The sequence below is a fragment of the Panthera tigris genome, chromosome D1, assembly GCF_018350195.1.
Source record: "Panthera tigris isolate Pti1 chromosome D1, P.tigris_Pti1_mat1.1, whole genome shotgun sequence".
NCBI lineage: Eukaryota > Metazoa > Chordata > Mammalia > Carnivora > Felidae > Panthera > Panthera tigris.
The window spans coordinates 47360771-47387967 of record NC_056669.1 but is presented as its reverse complement, the minus strand read 5'-3'; the positions used below and the strand labels follow the sequence as shown (position 1 = coordinate 47387967).

General features: G+C 37.9%; 1 long non-coding RNA gene across 3 annotated transcripts in view; it reads right to left on the bottom strand.

The window, feature by feature from the left end:
• LOC122231455 overlaps positions 1-27197 on the bottom strand; it is a 125350-nt gene that overhangs the window by 31789 nt on the left and 66364 nt on the right. The window contains exon 1 of one of the 3 annotated variants that reach the window (XR_006208708.1): positions 1818-1859. The exons of the other annotated variants lie outside the window; for them this stretch is intronic. This is a non-coding gene — a long non-coding RNA (uncharacterized LOC122231455). Of the gene's footprint in view, positions 1-1817; positions 1860-27197 lie in introns of those variants that run through there. 3 annotated transcript variants of the gene reach the window in all.

The window sequence follows — 27197 nt, the reverse complement described above, 5'->3', positions numbered from 1 at the left end:
CATGGGCTGTGTTCTGTCTTCTCCTTTGTATTGTTCTGGGCCCTTGGCATGGAGTAGGCAGACTACAAACATAGGTCGACTATTGAAAAATGAATTAATGAACAAATCAACAGATGTAATAAAAAGATTGAATTTAAGCATCAAATATGACACAAGAGGTCACAGTATAAATTAGTCCCATATGGGTTTTAAAAGCAGTTTTTATCTAATGATAATCATGTTTCTGAAGTAATTTCATTTGAGTACTAAAACATGATTCTTTTCCATAGTAAAAGAGGTGATGAATGAACAACTATTTTTCTCCAGAGACAGATGATTGTACTTCCCATGAGTTCATGATCCACCATTTGTGGAACTCCAATGACAGTCTGTACCAGGAGTCAGCAAATTTTATCTATGAAGTGCAGACAGTATTTTAGGTTTTGCAGGTCCTATGGTCCATGTCATAACTAATCACCATTGTCGTCATAGGGTGGAAGAGGCCATAGACAATATATAAATGAATGGACATGGTATGTTTCAATAAAAGTTTATGGGCACTGAAATGTGTTTTGTCATTTTCATGTTTCACAAAGTATTATTCTTTTCTTGATTCTTTTTCAACTTATTCTACAAAATGAGTTGTACAAAAACAAATTTGTACAAATTAAAAACAAAACAACAAAACTTGGCTCCAGTGCTGGTCATTATTTTGGGAAATTCTTTCTGATATAAAAGCAGTCTATCTGACTTGGTGTGTGTATACAGCAGGATGGAAAATGGTGGTAATTAGATCTTTTCTTTCTCCTTCTCAAATAAGGAAGGCCGAAAAGCAACCTGCAGAATGTTACAGTAACAGATTGGTCCTCATCAGCTTATGTTGACTGGGTGACTCTTAATGAAAATTTCAAAAAATGTCTCATAGAACAATGCCAGTATAACTGGGTGTTTTTGGTGAGATGTGCCACATACTGAAAATACATTCAATATGTTGTCAAAGCCAAATTACAAGAATAAGAGTCATTTTGGAGAATAACGTCTGTTGCCTTCTAGTAGATGTAGCCCATACCCAGGAACGGCACTGTTGAATGAAGTTCAGCTTTGTGCAGGAGCCAGATCCAGTTTCTTCTTAGAAAGTCCAAAACACTTTATGTGGCAAAGTGCTTTCAATTATTTATTAGTTAATTAAACTCACTAGCTCCTCCTTCCATGCCTGGCGGTGCTGAGATGGCATTTTACAAATGATGAAATCAAGACATTTATCATCTATAGAAGGTGACTGATAGGATTAGTAAATGATAATAGGAAGGGGGGCAACGTTCTTAAAGCAGATTAATGGGCAAGGAGTATAAATAATTAATTAGATAGTGATTGTGAAAGTGCTTTAAATGCAATGATGCACCACACTCCATTATTACACTACATTTAGTTACTTTCCACAAATTCACACTCCCCCCAAATGTTTCTTCTGGAACATTAGGGACCACCTTGATCCCCATTTAATTTTAGAATATGATTAGCCAAGTTAAAGAAACTGTGAGGCTGAAGGGGCAGGGTCACAGTCTGGCTTTCCAGGAACTCTGTGAGGCTGAGATGTTAAGATGGTAGTGCTTCCTAACTACATGACATTTTCTTGTGGAAAGAAGACTGGCACTTGGAAACCTTGACACATGTCTGGGCTTTTCAGAAACACAAAGAGCACAGAATAAGTACTGTCACTACAATTACATTTTCAAGGGGGAAAATAGGTGAAAAGAACTGATATTTGCTCCTTTATCTTAAATTCCTCCAACTTGGCTGAGCCATACATAATACTTATAACTATCTTGTACACTTACGTGTGTAGTTATCTCAACTCTTTTGTAAAATAATGAGCACCTGGAAGATACATATTTTAAAATACTTTCAGTGCAACTCATCTGGAAATGGCAGTATAAAAATAGTTTTTTTATTAGATTGTGTGAAGGTTATTTTAAAATGCACTTAAAACATATTTCTTAGCATATAACAAGTGTTCAATAAAGGTAAGCTCTAATTAGAAGTACACAATAAATATTGATTGAATAATGAATCAATGAAAGAAAGAATAAGCAAATTAATGAATTAATAGCATTAAAGTATTGGTTACAATATAGAGGTTGCAATTTTTCACCCAACTCTTAGGAATCCACTGAAGAATGCCATCAAGCCCTTAAGACGAGCTACTGTTATTACAGGATTGGAGCTCATCTTCTATTGTATTAATACTTTCTACTCCAGCCATACCAAACTGGCCTCTTTGCTCCTTGCAGAGTCCAGACATGCTCCTGCCTTTTCACTTGCTATTCCTTACTCTCTTCCAGGCATTACATGGCTTGGTCTCTCACCTCCTGGAAGCATTTATTCAAATATCATCTTCTCAGAGAAACCTTGCCTGAACCATGCTATTTAAAATGGCACCACACACACACACACACACACACACACACACACGCGCGCACATAATCCGTTCCCATACCCTGCTTTGTTCTCTCCATAGCACATATAATCACCTAATATAACCAAATACATTTCTTCTATAAGAAGCTCTATTGGGTCTGGAATTTTTGTTTTGTTCCTTGCTAGAACAAAAGCCCTCAGGACAATGCCTAGCACATAGGAGGTACTCAATGATCCTTGCTAAATGGATGAATGAACCACACCAATCTACAATTTTATCTTTTTATTTTTGTAATATATGAAATTTATTGTCAAATTGGTTTCCATACAACACCCAGTGCTCATCCCAAAAGATGCCCTCTTCAATGCCCATCACCTCCCCTCCCCTCCCTCCCACCTCCATCAACCCTCAGTTTGTTCTCAGTTTTTAAGAGTCTCTTATACTTTGGCTCTCCCCCACTCTAACCTCATTTTTTTTCCATCCCCTCCCCCATGGACTTCTGTTAAGTTTCTCAGGATCCACCTAAGAGTGAAAACATATGGTATCTGTCTTTCTCTGCCTGACTTATTTCACTTAGCATGACACTCTCCAGTTCCATCCATGTTGCTACAAAGGGCCATATTTCATTCTTTCTCATTGCCACATAGTACTCCATTGTGTATATAAACCACAATTTCTTTATCCTACAATTTTAATATAAAGAACAAAAGAAGCTCAGTTCTGCTTATTACAAAAAATATTAATTACTATGTTCCAGGAATGGTGAAAGACACTTGAGTGAGTTACAAAGATGACTAAGAGGATACCTGTACAGGGGATGGAGCTAGCAAGCTGGCATTGTTAGCACTATTCCCTTCTACCCCAAAACTCAACTGGGGCTTCTGTGCCTCTCTCACCAAAAGCAAATCTGAAATCCTAGCAATCCTAACAGCCAAACACCCTGCAGGCAGAACTGCAGCCTAGCAAAAGAAACACCGACCTCAAGCTGTGCTCTTATCTTGGGCTCACATCTTCACAAATTCAGGCAGCTGATAAACATTTAATGAGGGCTACCAAGGTCCTGGCTCTATGCTAAGTGCTATGGGGCTTCAGAGGGTTTGAGCAACAGTCATTGACTTCCACAGAAGAAGGTACAATATTAACATTATAAATAGGAAATTAACAAAAAAGATCCTTAGTAACTGTAAAATGTTTGATTTTAAACAGGAAGTTTGGAAGGAATTTCTAAGGAAGGAAATAGAAAGCCTCATCTGGGATGACTGTGGGCAGAAATTGAGGGAGCAACATTGGAATCAGATGAAGGAAAATGAAGGCTCATCCACCAACTCCAAGTGATAAGCCATCATGCTAGGCAACTTTGCGGACATTTTCACCTAATTCTTGTGACAACTCAGAAGCTTGGTCATGTTGATCCCATTTTGTGGAAAAACTAAGGCTCAGAGAGGTTACATTAGTTACCAAACGTGTTGCAGAGTTGCCTGATGCTGATGGCCATCTTCTGAAGCCAGGCAGGTTTAGGTACAGTTGTGGACTAAACTGTATGGCTGAGACTTAAGTGTTGCAATATTCAGAGCTAACAATTACCAGACGCCCACAGGGCATGTGTGGCAGCAGACAAGGGCTCTCTTGTCAGCAGGCGGCCTCCCCCTCAACCACACCTCCTGTATTACAGGCATTCAGGCATTCGTTCTTCACCAGACATATTGCTATCTGAACTGACCTTGATGGTGAGCACGTGGCATTTGGAACCTTTAGAACTCTAAGGAAAAAATCAATGTGGGCGTGAGAAATACCCTTTAAAACCTATAAATTAACTTACTTAATCACTTATTCATCATGGTTTAATCTCATCCAGACTGTCTCCAACAAGAAACCATCTTTGGTGGTAAGCCCTGTGCAGTCTTACATGGTCTGTAAACACCCACAGAAGGACAGTGTGATGTAGCATGCAGTTCACTGAACTTGAGGTTCAAGGGTCAGGAGACCTGAATTTGAATAACAGCTTAATATTCACACAGTGAAAGTCCCCTGACAAGATCCACTTACAGTATTCACATTTCCACAAAAAGGAAGTGAATGCATAGGGTGCACAGTCCTTCCATCTCCTAAGGCCTGAGCTGACTGACTAAACACACTCGTGGGGGGACTTGTGGAAGCCCTAAGGACCTTGGAACTTTTCCATAGAGTTTTTGACCTGCTTCTTTTCAAAGAGATGGTGAAAGAGTCACCATCTCTGATAAATGTGCTATTTAAAAAGGCACCCCAAAAAAAGCAATTAAATCCAGGAATGCAGTAAACTGTGATAAAGGTGTATTCATTGACTCCTGCTGGTGTTTATATTGCTATTTCTCTTCTGCCTGTCAGACTCATTTCAGACTCCTATAATTACTGAGGGCAACAATCTCATCCAAAGATATCCCTACAGTTGAGTCTGTTTGGATTAGTAGGTGATTTCAGCACCTTCTGCTCTGCATCCTTATTATTTCAAGTCACAGTATAAACCAGCAGGATGCTGAAATATATTGGTTCATATAGAGTTTCAATTATTGTCTTTTCCACAGACAGACACCCTGAGCCACTTGTTCACCTTCAGTGACAGAATGTTTTCTTTCCCTTCTATTCCCTGAAAGTACTGCTGTGTTACCCTGCCTCACTGAGGTCTGCTCCACCCCTTCTCTCATCTCCCTGCATCTCCTGCCCCTCCCCAAACCAGGAAAACATTTAACTGTTTGATGCATAGCACATAACCTCAGTGTTTAGTTTTGTGTTTTGGTTTTTGTTGTCCTCAGCATGTGTTCTATTTTAACTTCCACTAACATTCTCAAATAGTTCACTTCTGGAATTCAGTCTGCATCTCCAGCCTTGTTAAAGCATAAGAGGTGGACTAGGAAACCCTCAGAGGCAAAAAATACAAACTCAACCCTGTCACATGACATACAGCTCTGTGCTGCCATCCCCAAACGGATGACTGCAATTTCCTCTTGAGATTGACCTTTAACTCTTCTGTTTGAAAAATACTATTTCTTCTGATCTACGACCTCTTTACCTTCATTAACTTTAACATTTATGCTTGAGTTAGTGAAGTCCTATTTTGGGCCCCAGACAGGGCCCAGAGACAGTGCTTTATTCTGCCATGCCTGACACAGTAGACAAATGATTGCAGAGACACAATGCCACTGTCACTGCCATGGGTTAAAGTGCCGTGTCCTCTCATCAGGACACTTCTGCAGCTGCATCCAGTCTCAATTTCCTTTGGTCCTTCCTCCACAGAGCAGTCAGAGTGACCTTTCCAAAAGCCAATCTCACATTTTCAGTTCCCTTTTCAAAACCCTTCGACATTTCTCCCTTTGTGTACAATAAAGTCCAAACCTGAATGTTCAGTGAAGGACAGAAAGAGAAAAACTTTCTGACAAGGTTTTTCTATAGGATGGAGGAGAATGGATGGAAGAGTATTAACAAAACTCAATTTGTTGACCATCTACAATATTCAACATCCTTTAGAGAAGTCATCTGTTTCATCTCTCAGTAATCTCAGAGTATTAGTAACCCCACTGACAGATGAGGAAGATGGAAGTGATCATATAAATGATGAGATGGATATAAATTGACCAAAGTTGCATAGCTGATGAGTGATGAGGTCAAGATTTAAAGGCAAATCTCCCTTATGTTAAAGTCTCTGCTCCTCCCACCACACCATGTTAAAGGAACCATGGGAGAGTTAGGAGGAACAAAGATGAGCTAGGTAAGAAGGTTGTTAAAATTATCAAGAGAAAGGGGAAGCAATTTACCATGACTGAAAGCCAGCTAAGAAAAACAAAAAATTTTTATATATGTCAGATGCATCTCGGATGTGATTTCACAGAAGGATTTAAAAACAAGAGTGTTCAGCCTTAGCTCAATAGGAAAGAGAGAAACAATGTTACATTTTCCACTTAGGACAATGGTACTGACTGGCCACAGATGAATTTTTGAAAGACTAGGTTGGATATAGTAGATATAATCCTCATCTCAGGAGTTAGAAAGAGGAGTATGCCAACACAAGAGCCCAGGGTTAAAGCTGTAGGGCTAGAGGAAGATTAACAGGACTGGGGATATGAATGAAGGCTGGAAATGAGTGCAAATGGTCAAAGAAAGGGACCGACCAGAAAATGAATTTAGAAACTTTGACAGAACCTGAAAAAAAGACTATAGAGCCAACTTCTTCACTTGGTGGGTTCACGGGGTTTTATATTATCATATGTTATATTATTATATATTATTATATTATTATGTTACTATTTATTATACTATGTTATTTACTATTCTTCTGCATTCATTCTTCATGAATTCTTCATATTCATTCTTCAAAAGACTCTTTTGACACGGAAGGAGGCAAGCTTGGGAAATTAAACATCGGGTTGCCATGCCAGGATGGAAAGCTGAAATGAGTGTGGGTCCAAATGACTGGAGAGGCAGGGGAAGAGAGATGGAAGTTAGAGAAGTGTCATTAGTTAAGAGGAATGAGGATGGCGCTTTCATTAGAACTGCCAAGATTTTAAGTGTCTATGCTCTATAAGGCATTGTGTAACTTTGGTTCTCAAAACCATCCAGTTGTTTCTGATATAAGACACAACAAAGGACAGAGGAAGCTACTCAACAGAAGGAAACAAGCTGGGAGGCTCTTACTGTGTTTGCAGTTTGAGGTGCTGAAGACTGGAACTAGAACAGTTGATGAGACAGGGAAAAATAAACTCAAGATTCTATTTTAAAGGAAACAATAGCAATAAGTAATGATGGAAGAAAAAAGCACTTGTAGAAAAAAATCACATCAAAAATTCTTCTCTGATTTTACTCTCCATTTAATTCCTGTGCTTATCTTCCTGTTATTGATCTTCTCATACTTCATCTCCCAATGAAGCCTACAGCCTTCTCCTATGATGGAAGCAGTGAGCTGGGAGGATTGGAGGTGCCAAGGCTAAGATGCAATAAAATCACCTCCATACCAATCACGGGGTTGAAATTGAAAATGCAATTCTAGCTCAGGACACCATTTCAGACACACAATTTCAGTTCCATTGGCTACTGTAGAAATGTAAAATAATCATCTATCGAACCACTATGTTGGGGGGCTGAGAGGTGATTTAGAGCAGTGAAAGAAATGAACCTGGCAAATAAGACAGTCCCCAGATTTTGATGCTGCCAACACAAAGGCCATAGTATCATATCCCACTAATATCTAGTGTACTGGATATGCCAAATCAACAGTCAATCTGTAGCTGAGTCTCTCTTTAGTGAGTCCTCCTCAAACTGTCTCCTGCCATCCTTGTAGTGTGTGACTCTGGGAATATGAGTCCTTTTTTACATAAAGCTGAATAAAATAAAATTAGACAAGTAAAATAAATAAAACACATGTAATACTGTGTTAGATTTAAAGGTATTCCCAAATAATTGCTGTCCTCCCCCTAAGAGGACATAGACCTCCCTGCCCGACTCTTATTGGACCTGGCCATGCGATATATTTTGGTCACTAGACTGTGGGCAGAAGTAGTGTATGCTGTTTCTGACTAGAAGCTTTGAGACTCATCATATTGTCTCATCTTTGCTATTTTTCTGTATGCCTTAAGACCTTCATACCATATGGGTGGCTCCTTCAGCCTGGGTCCCAGAAAAATGACCCATAATGGACATATAAATGAAAAGTGTATTTCATTGTTATAAACCATTACAATTTGGGTTAACCCTGTCTGTGCTTATGGAAACAATCATGAATTGTAAAGTCACTTTTACATTATTCTTAGATATGGTGAGGCAGCATGGCATTGTGGAAACACCATGAGTTCAACATTGAAACAAGCCTATTTATTAATCTGGGTTGTAGCTACTTAAATTTAGTTGACCTAAATCATTATTTAATGTCTCTGAACCTTAGTTTCCTCTCCAGTCCCACAACTAGTAACAATCTTTCCCTTCAGAAGGCTATTAGATATGAGAGGCATCACATGCAATGCACTTAGTACCAAAAAAAGCCCCCAATAAGTGCTAGTTAAAGCAAAAGGTATATAAGGCATTGTACATCTATTACTTATAGGAAAAAAAATGATCACATTTTATACTAAAATTTGAGACATGCTTACAAATGAATATAGTAAGACATCATTACTCAGGTCTACATTCAGAATCAGAATGTATGGAACCACAAAAGATCCTGAACAGCCAAAGCAATTTTGAAAAAGCAAAGCAAAACTGGAGATATCACAATTCCAGGTTTCAAGTTAAACTACAAAGCTGTAGTAAACAGAATAGTATGGTACTGGCACAAAAATAGACACATAGATGAATAGATCAGAATAGAAAACCCAGAAATAACCCCACAATTATATGGTCAACTAATCTTAGACAAAGCAGGAAAGAATATCCAACGGGAAAAGACAAGCTCTTCAACAAATGATTCTGGGAAAACTGGGCACTTACATGCAAAAGAATGAATCTGCACCACTTTCTCACACCACGCACAAAAATAAACTCAAAATGGATTAAGGACCTAAATGTAAGACCTGAAACCATAAAAAATTCTAGAAGTGAGCACATGCAATAATGTGGCTGACATTGGCTGTAGTGCATTATTCTAGATACGTCTCCTGAGGCAAGGGAAACAAAAGCAAAAATAAACTATTGGAATTACATCAAAATAAAAAGCTTCTTTGGGGCATCTGGGTGGCTCAGTGTTAAACATCTGACTTCGGCTCAGGTCATGATCTCACGGTTTGTGGGTTGGAGCCTCACGCTGGGCTGTGTGCTGTCAGCTCAGAGCCTGGAGCCTGCTTCAGATTCTATGTCTCCCTCTCTCTCTCTGCCCCTCCCCTCTGCACTCTCTCAAAAATAAATATTAAAAAAAAGTTTTTAAAGCCTCTGTACAGCAAAATAATCAAGAAAACTAAAAAAAACCCAACCTGCTGAAGGGGAGAACATATTTGCAAATGACATATCCAAAAAATAGGTTAGTATCTAAAATAAAGAACTTTTACAATTCAACACCCCCTAAAAAGTAGTATTGAAAATGGACACAAGACATGAACAGACATTTATGCAAAAAAGGCCTATAGATGGCCAACATGGAAAGATGCTCAACATCACTCATCATCAGGAAAATGAAATGCAGTCCTAAACTAAAATGAGATATCACCTAAGACCTGTCTGAATAGCAAAAATCAACAACACGAGAAAAAAATGGGTTGGTGAAGATGTGGAGAAAAAGGAACCCTCACTCATTCTTGGTGGGAATGTAAACTGGTACAGGCATCGTAACAAACAGTATAGAGGTTTCTCAAGTTAAAAATAGAACTACCCATCTAGCAATCACTAGATTGCTAGTACTAGGTAAAGACCCCAAAACCACAAAAACACTAATCCAAAGGGACACATGGACCCCTATGTTTATAGCAACATTACTTATAATAGCCAAACTATGAAAGCAGCCCAAGCGTACATCAACAGATAAATGCATAAAGAAGATGCGGTATACAAGATGGAATATTTTATAGCCATAAAAAAGAAGGAATTCTTGACATTTGCAATAACTTGATGGAGCTGGAGAGTATTGTGCTAAGTGAAATAGATCAGTCAGAGAAAGACAAATACCATATGATTTAACTCACATGTGGAATTTAAGAAGCAAAATATAGAAGCAAAGGACGACAAAAGGGAGAGAGAGTCAAACCAAAAAACAGACTCTTAACTATAGAGAACAAACTGATGGATACCAGAGGGAAGGCTGGTGGGGAGATGGATGAACTAGGTGACCAGGGTTTTTAAATTTTTTTAAACTTTTTAAAAATGTTTATTTTGAGAGAGAGAGAGTGAGATAAAGAGTGAGCAAGAGTGACCATGAGCAGAGGAGAGACAGAGAGAGAATCCCAAGCAGACTCCAAGCTGTCAGCACAGAGTCTGATGTAGGACTCAAACTCACAAACCATGACATCATGACCTGAACCAAAATCAAGAGTTGGATGCTTAACTGAGCCACCCAGGTGCCCCAGTGATCAGGACTAAGGAGTGCACTTGTGATGAGTGCTGGGTGTTCTATGGAACTGTTGAACTACTATACTGTATACATCAAACTAATATAACAGTGTATGTTAACTATACTGGAATTAAAAGAAAAGAATCCAAATGCATGGTGCTGTAGAGGTCCAAAGACAGGATTTGAGGCTAAGTCATCACTGCTACTTGAAAAAACCTTTTAGTGAAGCTGGGTGACTGCTCATCTCAGAGGAAATATCAGTGAAAACATGACATTATATAATGTGCAAATATCAAACATTGATCACTACCACGTATTGAGAGTACTTATTATGTGTCAGGTATACTTTGTGATTACATATACATAAATATTCACATATTCCTCCTGATCATCTACATTTTACAGTTGAGGGCACTGCAGCTCAGAGAAGCAAAGTCCAAGGTCACATGACTGTGAAGTGGCAGAGGCTGAAATCAAACCCAGGTCCCTCTGTAGAGCTCTTAATCACTGCTTCACTCCATTAATAGCACCTTTCTCTGCCTTGTTCTCAAAAAGCAAGCAGGAGTGCAGCTTAACTACCCCATTAGATAGATCATGTCTCCTTCATGGAGCAAAAATGCAGGGGCTCTGTACCTTTCCAAGTATATAGCACACCTACCCTGCCTGAATGAAACTGTAATGGCAGGTCTCATCTATTTCCTGTTTGGCAAGTGGAGGAACTCAAAGGAATAGGAAGAAGTTAATCTAGAAGGAAATGGGTCTGGAAGTGAGGGGGGAAAGAGTGAAACACAGTGTTGGGTTAATTTATCCAACTTTACCTTCCAGCTTAGAAGTGAACTCTTGTCACCTTATGAAATCAGGCAAAACAAAAGCCTTCCCAGACAAGTACCAAGTGACTCCAGTTTGCAAAGTACTAGTCTTCACCCTTTATACTTGTAGCATTAAGCTGGGTCAGGAGGAAGAAGCTGGTATGATTCAAATGCAGGAATGCTCTAACTACAGCCTGTATAACTAAAAGTCAAGAGAGGCTTGGTAAGAAGCAAGCATATTAATTAGCTCATATCTAGATTACTGGAGAAAACCAAGTGAACTTTCCCTTAGAACATCTTCACTTTTCAATTTACAAGACAGTATTTAGCCTGGCTTCACTTCAAATATTACTTTTTCTTTTTTTTTTTTTTTAATTTTTTTTTTAAACGTTTATTTATTTTTGAGACAGAGACAAAGCATGAACGGGGGAGGGGCAGAGAGAGAGGGAGACACAGAATCGGAAGCAGGCTCCAGGCTCTGGGCCATCAGCCCAGAGCCCGACGCGGGGCTCGAACTCACGGACCGTGAGATCGTGACCTGAGCCGAAGTCGGACACTCAACTGACTGAGCCACCCAGGCACCCCAAATATTACCTTTTCTTAATGAAATAGAAGATCATTTGCAACAAATAGCAATACAGTTATGAATAAGATTTTCAGCATTCCTCAATCTCAAAAAAAAAAAATTCAAGAGCCCTTGAGCTATTGAAATTCATACCATTAATCAAGGGAAGCAGTTTCTCTCTCTTTCTCCACCTCTTCCCCTTCCCTTCACTGCCCCCCTCTACCATGTTGAAAAAGGAAGTACTTCATAGCACACTTTATAGAACCATAAGGGTGTTGGGGCACCTGCGTGGCTCAGTCAGTTGAGCGTCTGACTTTGGCTCAGGTCACATTGTCGGGGTTGCTAAGTTCAAGCCCCACATTGGGCTCACCGCTGTCAGCACAGAGCCTGCTTTGGATATTGTCTCCTTCTATCTCTGCCCTCCCCCAGTTGTGCTCTCTCAAAGATAAATAAACATTAAAAAAAAGAACCAAAAGGGCCAATGGGGCTACCTATACAGCTGTTGGGAAAACAGTTCCTTGAGAATGCATTCTTTCAGAATGCAGAATTCTAATGTTCCTGAATACCAAAGCAACACATATGTCCATACTCGCTTTTAACTCTACAGAGACTGACAGAGCATAGAGACATAAGTGCACTTGAGATCATTTAAAAGGGCAAGTTAGAGATAAGACATGTTTGGGGCATAGGCATATGTCTAGTTTATATTACTTCTTTGCTATTTATAATAGCTTCTGCTTATCTACTTATCCCTTCCTTCAAGATTCTCACTGAATAGTAAATAATAGGCAGGAAGGTGTTACCTGTATTGCATAATTTGATTCTTCAAAAAAAATAATAATAATAAACTTACATAACTACCATGTCTACTTTATGTTTTAGCAAATTGGGTAAGGGAGGATATAACAATTGAAAATCTCATTCAAGACCACAAAGAAAAACAAAAAACAAACCATGAATCTAAAGCCTGACTTCAAAGCCTGTGTTCTCTTTGCTGCACAGTGAAGAATTAAAGGAATACAGAGTTAAAAATCACCTTTTTCCTGCCCCTGAATTGGGTCTTTGACAGTTTAGTGCTCTATTAAGTCAACACTGCCTAATAAAGGTCTATGCTCCATACCCCTAGCTGTCTTTACCACCTTCTTTCATAATACACACACACACACACACACACACACACACACACACACACCCATCCAGTATCTAAATAGGGGACAAACAACCCTATGCAATTACATTTGTTTTAAGGGAAAAAACAATTTAACTTTCAAAATGCAGTTTCATTGCATGTACTGCATCTAATGAAGCAGACATAGTGACCGCTTGCTCTCAGAGAGCTTGCAATTAGGTTCAGGAAACAGAGCATAAGCTCATTCAGTAATTAATTAAGGAATTTTAAAATGCCAGGTACAGTTAAAATTTCCAAGAACTTATGGAAAGAAGTGTTGTGATTGAACAATATCTGCTGTAGGCATGAAAGTAATGACAATCTGTGCCATGTATTTGCCACCCCTATCCCACCTCACACACAAAGAGAAATTGAAAAAAAATGTTTTTGTCTGTTTTTAAAGTGTTTTTTAAATGTTTATTTTTGAGACAGAGAGAGACAGAGCACAAGCAGGGGAGGGGCAGAGAGACAGCAAGACAGAATCTGAAGCAGGTTCCAGGCTCTGAGCTATCAGCACAGAGCCTGACACGGGGCTCGAACTCACAAACCACAAGATCATGACCTGAGCCAAAGTCAGACGCTCAACCAACTGAGCTACCCAGGCACCCCTGTTTTTGTCTGTTTTAAGCTCATATTTAGAATCTTTATTTAAAGCAAAAGCTCCAGGGACAACTCAGAGGAAGAAGTCAAGTTGAATGAGTTTGTGTTGTAAACTTTAACCCTTGGTCAGCAGCTAATACCAAATGCTGAACTGAGACATTTAGCCTCTGTAAAGTTGGTTTCAATTCTGAAGCAGCAAATCTTTTTGTCTTTTGAGTTAAAGCTCACTTTACAGGTAAGAACAATAAATGTTTTTGAAATACGACAAACAAAAGCCTGGTTGTCTCACAAGGAGTGGTCTTTCTGTTCTTCCAAGAAGCTATGAACTTGACTACAACATGAAACAGGGATAGCTCCAGGGACAACGCAAGGCAGGGTAGAGAAAACAGTGGCCCAGGATTCATGCAAAATAGGCAGAACAAATATAATGAAACTGAACAGTTTTTCTTGTTTACTCAACCCCTGGATAATATAACAATTCTGAGTCCTGAAAAGCAACAAAAATGAGTAATCATATATTGTGGGATCAAGTGATCCTACTTATGAATCACTGTACTTGACTGTGCTACTTACTTGTATTATTTACAGACCTAATATTTAAACCCAAATACTCTGCTGAGGGAAAATTTCTTAAGCTTACAAAACTGCTGAAGTCCAGCACTCTAGAAAGCAATTTCCACCAGTTTGGATTATAGCCATGGTATTTAACACAAGTGATTAAACAGCTAATAGCAATTTTGCTAAGCACCTTTCACCAGGTTTCACGGTCTGTATTCCAAAGCCTCATGTGTGCCACAGTACATCACTTAAAGATGAGGCAAAAGAACTGCATGGTGAATATAAGGCATACATACATTTTGCTTAATTGGAATGTTGGACTGTGCTTTTTAATGAGCAAAAGTCATACTTTTCAAAATGAACTATAGAAGGATTTTATAAATTTTCTCTCATTGAGCCCACACTCCCAGAGAATGTAATTGAAAGCCTTCTCTCTTTAGTGAATCTAAAGTGGGAAAAAGAAAAAGGAGAATTTGTGATTGATTTTTCCTCTGTGCCACAGAATGCCCCCTGCCCCCACCCCTTCTCTTTCTCAGCAACTTGAAGCTACTGAGCTCACTGAGCTAATGAATTCATGTCAGTGGGCAGAGGCAGCTGAAAGGCGGTAGTAGCAGTTCAGTGTCTGAGCTTTACTTCAGCAGCATGTTTATTTACTGCTCACAGGATAATAAATAGAATAAAATGGAATAGACACCAGCATTTATCTCATCCTTACCACATGCCAGGCATTGCTGTAAGTATTTTACACACACATCCTATAGGACAGTGACTTAGACTACACCGGGTTCACACACTGACGGCATGCCCTTCTGAGTGTGTTATTTAGCTTTCTCACCTTTAAAAGGGAACTAATTATTCTTACCTTAGTGGGTTGTTATGAAATCAGAGTAAGATAATGGAAGGTTGATTCAAGTCCAGAAGCCAAACACTTGTAAGCTCCTGAGTTTAAGTTCATTGTAAAGACAATAAACATAATTGCTTTTCATGTATAACAAACTTCTGGTTCTTATTAAAGTCAAGTGGCTTTTCTGGGCTTCTAAGTGGCTATAGGCTTCTCTATGTCAACATGCACAGAATTATACATTTATCAAGTAAGGTATAAAGGGAAAGGGGCAAATGTTTGTTTTAGTTCCTACCATGTGGTTATTTAGCAGTGTACATTCTTTATGAAATCAAATACAAATAGGTTGAGGGGCACATCTTTTTGCAAAAATAAATAAATAAATAAACAAACTAACAAACGAACACAGCTCTCTGGAAAGAAATGGCATTAGAGATGTCTGAAATTTACAATTGGAGACAGGCTTTCATATAGGACAACAGAAGTATTTTTCATATAATTAAATAACCATTTCCAAAGGCAGTTTTTACTTTGAAAATAACAATTCTTGCTCAGCTGTGATAAAGAAGACAACTCATTCCCTTTAGTTTTTCCAAACTAAACATGTGAACTCCAAATTTATTCTGAGAATTCCAGAAAGCTAAACAATAAAAAAGGTTGACTGCCCACCACAGCCTACTTCCCAACCTCCACTTCTAAGATGGATCTTTCTCAATAGGGTTAACATGTCCCTTTTCTCCTATTTGCTCAGACAACCTTCAAGGTAAACATCTCATCTCTCTCCTATTCTTGTCCTCAATGCAATAAACTCTTTGAAATTTCCTTTGCTTATTGGACCTTTGTAAACCTCCACAATTTCTTCTCTTTTTAACCCCTACTGCACAACTGGACATAGCAGCTGTAAGGCAGAAATAAGCACATTGTGGGGAAAAAACGGGTGGTGAGTGGAGACAGCTGCACTTTTAAGAAGGCTAAGAAAAGAAGAGAGGCAAGGGTGTTAGGAATGGGCATGGAACCTTGTTAATAATGAGGTACATGACCAGTTTTTTGGTTTTTTTTTTTTTGCTAATAAACAGAAACTATAAACTTTTAGGTGAGCTGCTCTAATATATGTTGTATGAGTTTGGAGTGCTTGAAAAACATGAACGCCAAAGATTATAGTTTTCCTTCACAAGAAAACAAAAGGATTAAATATTAAAGGATTTGTTTAGCCCAGCATTTCCCAAACTGGAATTCCATGGAACACTGAAGTCCTGAGGGGTGTTAATAAAAATAACTGGGAAAGGGGAGAGGAGCTGTCACCAAATAAGTTCAAAAATGCTAATATTTTAAATAGCAGGACTTTTCATTGACTTTAAACACTCATATGTAATGTGCATCTTAAAGACAGGAATACAGCATGCAGAGTTCCCTAATCTTACTAGAGTTTGGATTGCTTTTCCCTTTTGAAATCAAAAAACAAAAACTCTGAAGAAACCCTTGGTTCCATAGATATTATTTAAGAAAAAACATTTTTATATTCACTCTGGGCTATCTGTTCTATATTTAGAACTAGATTTCAACTCCCAGAGGGGAAAGATCTTTTTTGTTTTAATAATTACTCTATCTGTAAGGCCTAACATACCCATGACACTCAAATATATATATATATATATATAAAGTCAGTGTTTAGTGCTTCAACTCGGGATGTAGACTGCACTCTAATCTTCCTGGGTTAGCTTTTAATCTTTCTGAGCAAATTTAGCTAACTTATTTAAACTTTCTAAGGCTTTAGTTTGTCATGTATAAAATGAAGATGATAATAACGTTTTCTTCAGAGGGATGTTGTATAATTGGGGAGCAATTTATATAATGCATATAAAGCTTACCACAATAACCCATACCTGGGAGTTCTACAATAAGTGCTATCTTTAGTATTGTTGTTATTAATAAGTAATGGTTTGTCCTTATACATCCAATTTTCTAGCACCAAGGCTTGTCTGGGAAGCAGCTATCTATTTCAAGGGCTATTACATAGAAGACATTTTAATGCTATCTAAACAATAAATAAGGATATAATAATGAAAAGGTGATTATACAAGTCATGGAAAAAAGTGACCTACACTGTTGTGTGGTTATCTCTTCTACCATTGATACTGGAAAAATATAAAATTAAGTAACAAAAACTTAAACGACTTAAATTTCTCTAGGTCTCCAAACCACATTGCTGCTAAAATACACTCAAGAATTATAGTTTGGGGGCACCTGTCTGGCTTAGTTGGTTGAGCGTCCAATTCTTGATTCTGGCTCAGGTCATGATCCCAGGGTCATGGGATTGATCCCCACACTGGGCTCTGCTCTGAGTGTGGAGCCTGTTTAAGATGGTCTCTGTCTCATTCTGCCCCCTCCCTCACTAATGTGCTCTGTCTCAAATTAAAAAAAATAAATAAAGTTTGGCTACATAGCCTGAGAAGAAAGAAGGCAGGGAAGCAGGAATTCTGAACCTGGAAATCCAGCTCTTGGTTTTTAGTTCACTAACTTATCCCAAAGCAGTTACTCAGTATCTTTAAGCTCACTTTTCTCATTGTCTCTGTAAAATATGATTATTTTTTATAGTATTCTTGCAAGGGCACTGGTAATTAATAATTGTATAAGGGAGTCTGAAAAAAGTCTGAATTAGCCATAGATTTAGCAGTAACTTTAATACTGCATTTTTTTTGTTAAGAAACTAGTGGTGCTTGAATGGAAGGGACCAACATTATTTGGGTACAATGTGCCAGTCACTGTGCTTCATTTAAATTTCACCATGATCATTTCAGACAGGGAATAGGATCTAGACTTTAATAAGTCAGAAAACTAGGGTTCAGAAAGATTAAGAAAGTTGTCAAGGATACCCACACAGTAAAATCAGAATTTAGAACAACATCTGATGGACTCCAAAGCTTTTTTTTTTTTAATATTTATTTTTGAGAGACAGAGAGAGAGTGCATGCAAGTGGGTGAGGGGCAGAGAGAGAGACAGGGACAGAAGATCCGAAGCTGGCTCCGCAATGAGAGCAGTGAGCCCAATGCGGGGCTTGAACCCACCAACTGTGAGATCATGACCTGAGCCTAAGTCAGATGTTCAACTGAATGAGCCACCCAGGCGCTTCCCCCCACCACCCCTTCTTTTCATTATACTCACATTCCTTGTTATTTTTCATTCTTTTCTTTAACACTGCTCTATACCAGGGATTATCTTTATCTGAGGTAATTAAAAAACAAAAACACAATGCAAATACAAACCACAATAAGGCATCACCTCACACCTGTTACAATGGCTACCATCAAAAAAACAACAGGTAAAAACAAGATGTTGGTAAGGGCATGAAGAAAAGGAAATCCTCATGCCCTGTTGTTGGGAATGTAAATTGGGTGCAGCCAGTATGAAAAACAGTATGCAATCTCCTCAAAAAATTAAAAATAGAAGTACCTTATGATTCAGCAATCCCATTTCTATGTACATAACCAAAGGAGACGATCACTATCTCAAAGAGATATTTGTACCTCCATGTTCCCTGAAGCAGTATTTACAATAGCCAACATATGGAAACAACCTGAGTGTCCGTCAGTGGCTTAACCGGTAAAAAAGTTGTGGAACACACACACACACAAGCACACACAGAGGAATATTATTCAGCCATTAGTAAAAAGGGAATCATGCCATTTGAAACATGGATGGACCTTGAGAAGATTGTGCTAACTCAAAGACAAATACTGCATGATCTCACTTATAAATGGAATCTAAAAAAAAAAAAAAAACTCAGTGAACAAATGGGTGGTTAACAGGAGGAAGAGGGGTGGGGAGTAGAGAAAATGGATGAAGGGCATGGAGTACAAAATTCCAGTTACTAAGTTCTGGGGATATAATATACAACATGAAGACTATAGTTAGTAATACTGTATTCCACTTGAACATTACTCAGAGTAGATCTTAAAAATTTTCATCACAAGGAAAAAATCATTGTTTGACTATGTGAGATAACAGATGTTTAACTAAACTTCTTGTGGTGACCATTTTGCAATACATACGTATAATACATACATATATCAAAGTTAAGTTGTATACCTTAACATTACCATGTTCTATTTCAATTATATCTCTGTACAACTGGAAAAATTTAAGGCCTGCCTTTGCCCCTAAGGATCTTATGGCTAAGATATAAAAAAACTCCATCCTCATCTTTGTGTAGTGCTTTTTGTAATGTAAAATGTCTTTTATATCTTCTCTGGGTACAATGTGCCAGTCACTGTGCTTCATTTAAATTTCACCATGATGGTTTCAGACAGGGAATAGGATCTAGACTTTAATAAGTCAGAAAACTAGGGTTCAGAAAGATTAAGAAAGTTGTCAAGGATACCCACACAGTAAAATCAGAATTCTGGCATCTAACACTATGCCATAACAGTGATTTTATATTTATTGTTAAAAATCTGTAATATTTTATTTTAAGTATACTCAAGCTCCCAAATGAATAGCTTATACCTAGTGTTCATAACAATATACTTCTGGGGTGACTGGTTGGCTCAATCAGTTAAGCGTGTGACTCTTGGTTTTGGCTCAGGTTATCATCTCACGTTTTCCTGAGTTTGAGCCCCACATTGGGCTCTGTGCTGAAGGTGTGGAGCTTGCTTAAGGTTCTCTCTCTCTGCCCCTCTATCTCTGTCCCTGTCCTGCTCATGCTGTCTCCGTCTCTCTTAAAATAAACATAAAAAAATTTTTTTAAGAAATATACTTCCTAGAATGTATATGGTTATGAATATATTTCCTATATATATGAAAACATATTTCAAGTATACTTTTATGAATAAAAGCTTTTGAAAATAGAAGTCAGAGAAAGAAATGCTCTAAAATTTATACCTATTCAAGTAGACAGATCTGCAGAATTTAATCTTGCTTCCCTTTCGCATAGTTTCGCAGTTCCTGAAATTTAAATGAAGAATAATTCTAGACAAGGGTTCAAAGAAAGATCACTGAATATCTATTTGAGTTTGAAGATGTTGATGAGAAGGTAAGATGGTAGAAAAGGAAGCAAGATGGATGACAACAAATTAAAATAAGAACCTTGCAACCCCTACCCGTTCCCCTAGATGGCTCCCGGTGCCAAGCAGCTCCCTATTAGTGAAAACTGCCCTAAATCTCAACCAGCTTATTTTAGCTCATTTGTAATCAGAGTCAGGCAGGCAGAAAGAAGCAAAAAAGTTGAATCCTTTGTGATTTTATGAATCATCAGACTAATGCACTGAGTAGAATATTGTCCCACTGCTGCAGAAACTGTCACCTAAATAAAGCATAGGTGCATTCCAGGGAGCCCCAATATGAAATAGAGAGGAATATCAGTGAGTTGATCAATGGAATGATCAGTGTAACCCTGAGAATATTTATCCTCCAACACCCATGTGGCAGTGACATAACATTCTGGCGAATACACATACAATAGTGGTTTGCGAAGTATGGTTCCCAGGCCAGCAGCAAGAGCAACATCACATGAGGACGTATGAGAAATACAAACTCTCAGGCCCCACACCGTATCTACTGAATCAGAAACTGAATTAAAAACTTGTGCCTTAACAAAACCTCCAGGTGATTATCATCCATGCCAAAATGGGAGACCACTGATCCAAGAACATCTGCAGACATGGGCGAAAGGAAAGCTATTTAGTGTATTACCCTGAGTACTTTTTTTTAATTGGGAAAGAAAAGGAAATGACATTAAATAAACTCTTATGAATCAGATCCCTGACATTTCATTTAATACCTATAATATCATTAAATACATATTAGGATGCCTCTATGTCTCAAATTACCATGGCATGAGCCTCCACTGAAATTACTGTTAATAATAAGCCTCAAAGTGCTCTCTACTATTTCTCAGTAGTCACAGGATTAGGCTTTAGGAAAAGGCTCCTTCACCAAGGACTCAAACTAGACTCAAGATTTGACCCTGTCTTTACCTATTTTGTACCAAGCCCCAGAGAGATTAAATGATGAAAACAAGATGGAAGAATCCATGTCACATGTATCCAACAGGCAAAAACTGTGTACATTGGTGAGGATGCAGAGAAACATACATTGCTACTGGGACTGTCAATTGTTAGAACCACTTGGGAAAGCACCTCAGCAATACACTTCAAAGTTGAAGATGCATACATCCATCACCCAGTAATTTCACTTTCATGCAAACTGTTCTGTCATTCATTGCAGTACTATGGAGCAGTAAGAATGAAATAAAAATAATCACATGAGGATAAACACCCCAAGATACCATTTCTGTAAATCTTAAAAACTTACAAAATAGTATATTATTTATGGTTGTACATGTACATAAGAAATTAAAATATGGATAGATATGATGGCCTAACTACAGTAAGACTAGGATTACCTTTGGGTAAGAAAGGTAAAAGGGAGGAGGGTATTCAGTTTTTTCTGTTTCTGTTTTATTTCCTACAAGTGAGGTGAGGAAGGAAATAAAAAATATTGACATCTTTAGCTCTGTGTCCTGTATACACAGATGAATATTGTGCTGTTTTCCTTGTTTCTGTTTGCTTATAAAACTATATAATTTAAATTTTTTAGTTGAAAAATAAAGTATTAATTGGGCACAGCAGGACTTAGAAACATTTTTACCAAGTACTCCAAGAGCTTGAGGTATAAGGTGTCAAATTTTTTTTTTTGGTTCACGGAGATATTTATTGTATCTAGAGCAGTACCTAGTAAACTGTAGGCATCCACAAATATTTATTCTATGAGTAAGTACCTTTTATTTTTAAACAAATTTAAAAATTTTTAAACATTTCCACTTAATCCCATCACACCACAAAAACATCTCCATTTTATCCATTCCTTTTTCAGTCTTATTCAATATGAATATTAGTTTATAGTATAAGCAAAGTGAATATATCATTTTTTCAATTATATAAAAAACCACCTCTTTGTTCTAATATTTATATTCTTCCTAAGAAAGTATTTATTTTATGTACATTTACTTAACCAGTCTTCTAGAAATTTGTAACATTTTTACTATCATAGACAATGATATAATAAACATTGTTATATCATAGTTTTGGTCTACAGCTTTCTTATGTTAAATTATATCCTAAAGATAAATTTCTAGAGATGATATTGACTTAGACATCTTTATGGCTATTTTTTTCACTTATGATATTCTTAAATGATTATACTAATTCACATTGCCTCCAGCAGGGTACAATTGTACTATGTTATCCCCTCCTTTCCCTATTCATCTTACTAGACTCTCAGGACCAGTATCATTGGATTGATTGTAATGAACATAGTCTTTAACATATACTAAGAACAGTAGTATGTTTTAGTCACCACCACCATTATCATTATGCATCTCTGTAACGGGGAGATTATATGTATACATAATTTTGCAGGTATCTTGAGTGAGGATACAGGATACATGAAGCTAACACATGTAAAGGGGCTAGCACAGCACCTAGCATGGCCTAGAGTATATATAAAATGACTGTATCAGTTAGGTTTATATTGGTTATCTCAGGTACTTGGGAAGAAAGTGTCCATTCCAGAATCGATCTTCATCATTCCAAGGACTACCCATCCTCAGGTACCTAAATGGTCTCAGAACCTTCCCTGAGACCTTCCCTCACTTCCTCTCAAATGTCCTCCCTCGTTTTTTCCTCTTCAACCCTCCGCTGCCCATAATACTCCTTTCTTTCTTTCTTTCCATCATAATCAAGAATGGGAGGAGGAGCCAAGATGGCAGAACAGCATGGAAGCTTTTTGTGTGTCTCGCATCCATGAAATACAGCCAGATCAACACTAAACCATTTCTGCACACCTAGAAAACTGATTTGAGGATTAATGTAACAATTTATACACCCTGAACCACAAAACTCAGCAGGTATGCAGCGGGTAGAGGTGAACTGGAGGAGAAGCCATAGAGGGCAGGGAGCTGTTTTTGCTTGCAGAGAGAGGACTGAGATTGGGGGTATGGGGGGGGGGGAAATATGGGAAAAGCACCCCCCCCAAAGCAGCTGGAGACAAAGTGGAAAAGTAGAAATAGCCACAGGGACTGAATAAAAAAGAGAGAAGGAGAAAGGAGAAAGGAGAAAGTATAAATTCCATTAAGACTCTATAAACAGGGGGAGCACAGAATCTGAAACTCCGCAGTTCAATACCTGGCTGTGCTCTGGTGAGAAGGGTGAATCCCCAGGAGCAGACTCAAGTCTGGGGGTCTTCGGGCCACACAGGGAGAGGCAGTTGCCCTGTTGGGAGGACATCTTGTAGAGGCCGTGTGCCCCCCACCCCTCCCACAGGCAAAGGTACCAGCAGACCTGGGAGAACAACAAGATTCACTGGTGCTGGAAGAAGGTCACTGGGGGTGAAGTCCAGTGCCAGGCATGTGTTGTGATTTTCTATAATCCCTGAAACGCTGCTGCTACATGATTGTGTGAACATTTTCTGGGGCAGGCTGGCACCCAGCCACAGTCTCTGGGCACCAGTAGCAGCACAGTCCCACAAACATTACTGGGTGTGACTGGCATGCAGCCATTTCTCTGTCAGACCCTCCCACAGAGAGGCAGAAATGGTCAAAGGTGCAGTCCCTCAGAAGTGAAGGGTTAGGGGAAAACAGACTCATCTGAGATAAAACTCAGAAGGGAGGTGCTGCCTGGGGCTTGGTCATGGACAGTGCAAAAGTGAGGAGTGGAGAAAGCCAAAGGCAAAAGATGGGTGCATGACTGTTGATCTGGGAGAAGAGAGTTCTGATACTAGAGACTGAGTAACTAAGTGACACCATTTTCACCACTCCCGTGCATGCGCATAAGCACCTACAAGTGCCACAACAATCCACCCCAGTAAGATAAGCAGCACGATCTATGGAGAACAGAGCTGTTACACTACACCCCACCCACTGTGCCAACCTTGCTCTTCAGGAACACAAATCTCTTCGCCTGCTTAGTTTATGGACTATCGAGTGCTTCATAGTTTGACTTGTAGGAAAAAACAAAGTAATTACAATCATATTGCATTATTTTTGCTGGTCCATCTATTCCATTTTTTCTCGTTTTCATTTCTTTTTCTTGAATACAGAAAGAGAAAAAATTATTTTTATTTTGAATTTTTATTAAAAATATTTTTCATTTTTTCTACTATATTTTTTTACTTTTGTGTAATTTTTTTCAAATTCTATTTACTTCCATCATTTCATTTTATTCTATTTCACTGTATTCACTTTTTTAAATTTTCAAGTGATTTCCTCTTTTCTTTTTCTTTCCCTTTTCTCTAATCTATCAAACCCCTTTCAACACTCAGGCCAAAACACACCTAGATCTAGCATCATTTATTTGATATGTGTGTGTTGTTTTTAATTTTTAATTTTAATATTATTTTAATTTTTTAAATTTTACTTTTTATATCCCATTAATTCTTCTTCTCCCTTCAAAATGACTAAACAAAGGAATTCACCCAAAAGAGCAGGAAGAAACGAAAGCCAGGGACTTAACCAACACCGATACAAGCAAGATGTCTGAAAAAGAATTTAGAATCATGATAATAAGAATACTAGCTGGAGTCAAAAATAGATTAGAATCCATTTCTGTAGAGATGAAGTAAAAGCTAGTCAGGATGAAATAAAAAATTCTATAACTGAGCTGCAGTCTTGAATTGATGCCACGGAGGCAAGGATGAATGAGGCAGAGCAAAGAATCAGCAATATAGAGGACAAACTTCTGGAGAATAATGAAGCAGGAAAAAAAAGGGGAGACTAAGGCAAAAGAGCATGATTTAAGAATTAGAAAAATCAGTGACTTGTTAAAAAGAAACATCAGAATCATAGGGGTCTCAGAAGATGAACAGACAAAAAAAAAAAGGGCTAGAAGGGTTATGAGAGCAAATCATAGCAGAAAACTTTCCTAACCCAGGGAAAGACACAGACATCAAAATCCCGAAAGCACAGAGGACTCCCATTAGACTCAACAAAAGCCGACCATCAACAAGGCATATCATAGTCAAATTCACAAAATACTCAGGTAAGGAAAGAATCATGAAAGTAGCAAGGGGGAAAAAGTCCCTAACCTACAAGGGAAGACAGATCAGGTCTGCAGCAGACCTATCCACAGAAATTTGGCAGTCCAGAAAGAAGTGACAGGATATACTCAATGTGCTGAATCAGAAAAATATACAGCCAAGAATTCTTTATCCAGCAAGCCTGTCATTCAAAATAGAAGGAGAGATTAAAAGTTTCCCAAACAAAAATTAAAGGAGTTGGTGACCACTAAACCAGTCCTGCAAGAAAATTTAAGGGGGACTCTCTGAGGGGAGAAAAGATGAAAAAGTACATACATGGATGGATGGATACATACATACATACATACATACCAAAAGCAAAAATATTAGAAAGGACCAGAGAACTCCACCAGAAACTCCAACTCTACAAAAAAAACATAATGGCAATAAATTCCTATCTTTCAGTACTCACTCTAAATATCAATGGATTAAATTGTCCAATCAAAAGATATAGGGTAACAGAATGGATAAGAAAACAAGATCCATCTATATGCTGTTTACAAGAGACCCCCTTTAGACCTAAAGACACCTTCAGATTACAAGTAAGGGGATGGAAAGCCATCTATCATGCTAATTGTGGACAAAAGAAAGCCGGAGTAGCCATACTTATATCAGACAATCTAGACTTTAAAATAAAGACTGTAATAAGAGATGAAGAAGCGCATTTTATCATAATTAAGGGGTCTATCCGCAAGAAGACCTAACAATTGTAAACATATATGCTCCAAATATGAGAGCACCCAAATACATAAATCAGTTAATCACAAACATAAAGAAACTCATTGATAATAAACACCCTAATAGTAGGGGACTTCAACACCCCACTTACACTAATGGATAGATCATCTAAACAGAATATCAACAAGGAAACAATGGCTTTGAATGACACACTGGACAAGATGGACTTAAATATATTCAGAACATTTCATACTAAAGCAGCAGAATATACATTCTTCTCCTGTGCACATGGAACATTCTCCAGAATTGCCACATACTGGGACACAAATCAGCCCTCAACAAGTACAAAAAGATCGTGATCATACCGTGCATATTTTCAGACCACAACACTATGAAACTCAAAATCAAACACAAGAAAAATCTGGAAAGTTAACAAATACTTGGAGACTAAAGACCATCCTACTAAAGAATGAATGGGCTAACCGTGAAGTCAAAGACAAAATTAAAAAGTACATGAAAGCCAATGAAAATGGTAACACCACAGCCCAAAACCTCTGGGATACAGCAAAGGCGGTCCTAAGAGGAAAGTATATAGCAAGAAATTTTCTCCTAAAAATTTCTCCTAAAGAAGAAAGAAAGGTCTCAGATACACAACCGAACCTTACACCTTAAAGAGCCAGTACAAGAAAGGCAAGTAAAACCCAAAACCATAAGACAGGAAATAATAAAAATTAGAGCAGAAATTAATGCTATAGAAACAAAAAAAAGTAGAACAGATAAATGAAACCAGAAGTTGTTTCTTTGAAGAGCTAACAGAATTGATAACCTCCTAACCAGTTTGATCAAAAAGAAAAAGGACCCAAATAAATAAAATCAAGAATGAAAGAGGAGTCATCACAACCAACACAGCAGAAATAGAAACTATAATAAGAGAATATTATGAGCAATTATACACCAATTAAATGGGCAATCTGGAAGAAATGGACAAATTCCTAGAAACATATACACTACCAAAACTGAAACAGGAAGAAATACAAAATTTAAACAGACTCATAACCAGTAAAGAAATTGATTAGTAATCAAAAATCTCTCAGAAACAAGAGTCCAGGGCCAAGTGGCTTTCCAGGGGAATTCTACCAAACATTTAAAGAAGAGTTAACACCTATTCTCTTGAAGCTCTTACAATAAATAGAAATGGAAGTAAAACTTCCAAACACTTTCTATGAAGCCAGCATGAACTTGATTCCAAAACCTGACAAAGACCCAACTCAAAAGGAGAACTATAGACCAATTTCCCTGATTAACATGGATGCAAAAATCCTCAACAAGATATTAGGCAACCAGATCCAACAATACATTAAAAAAATTATTCACCACGACCAAGTGGGATTTACACCTGGGATGCAGGGCTGGTTCAATATCCACAAAACAATCAATGTGATCCATCACATCAGTAAAAAGGACAGGAACAAATATAAATAAATAAAAGAAATAAAAAAAATAATAAAAATGA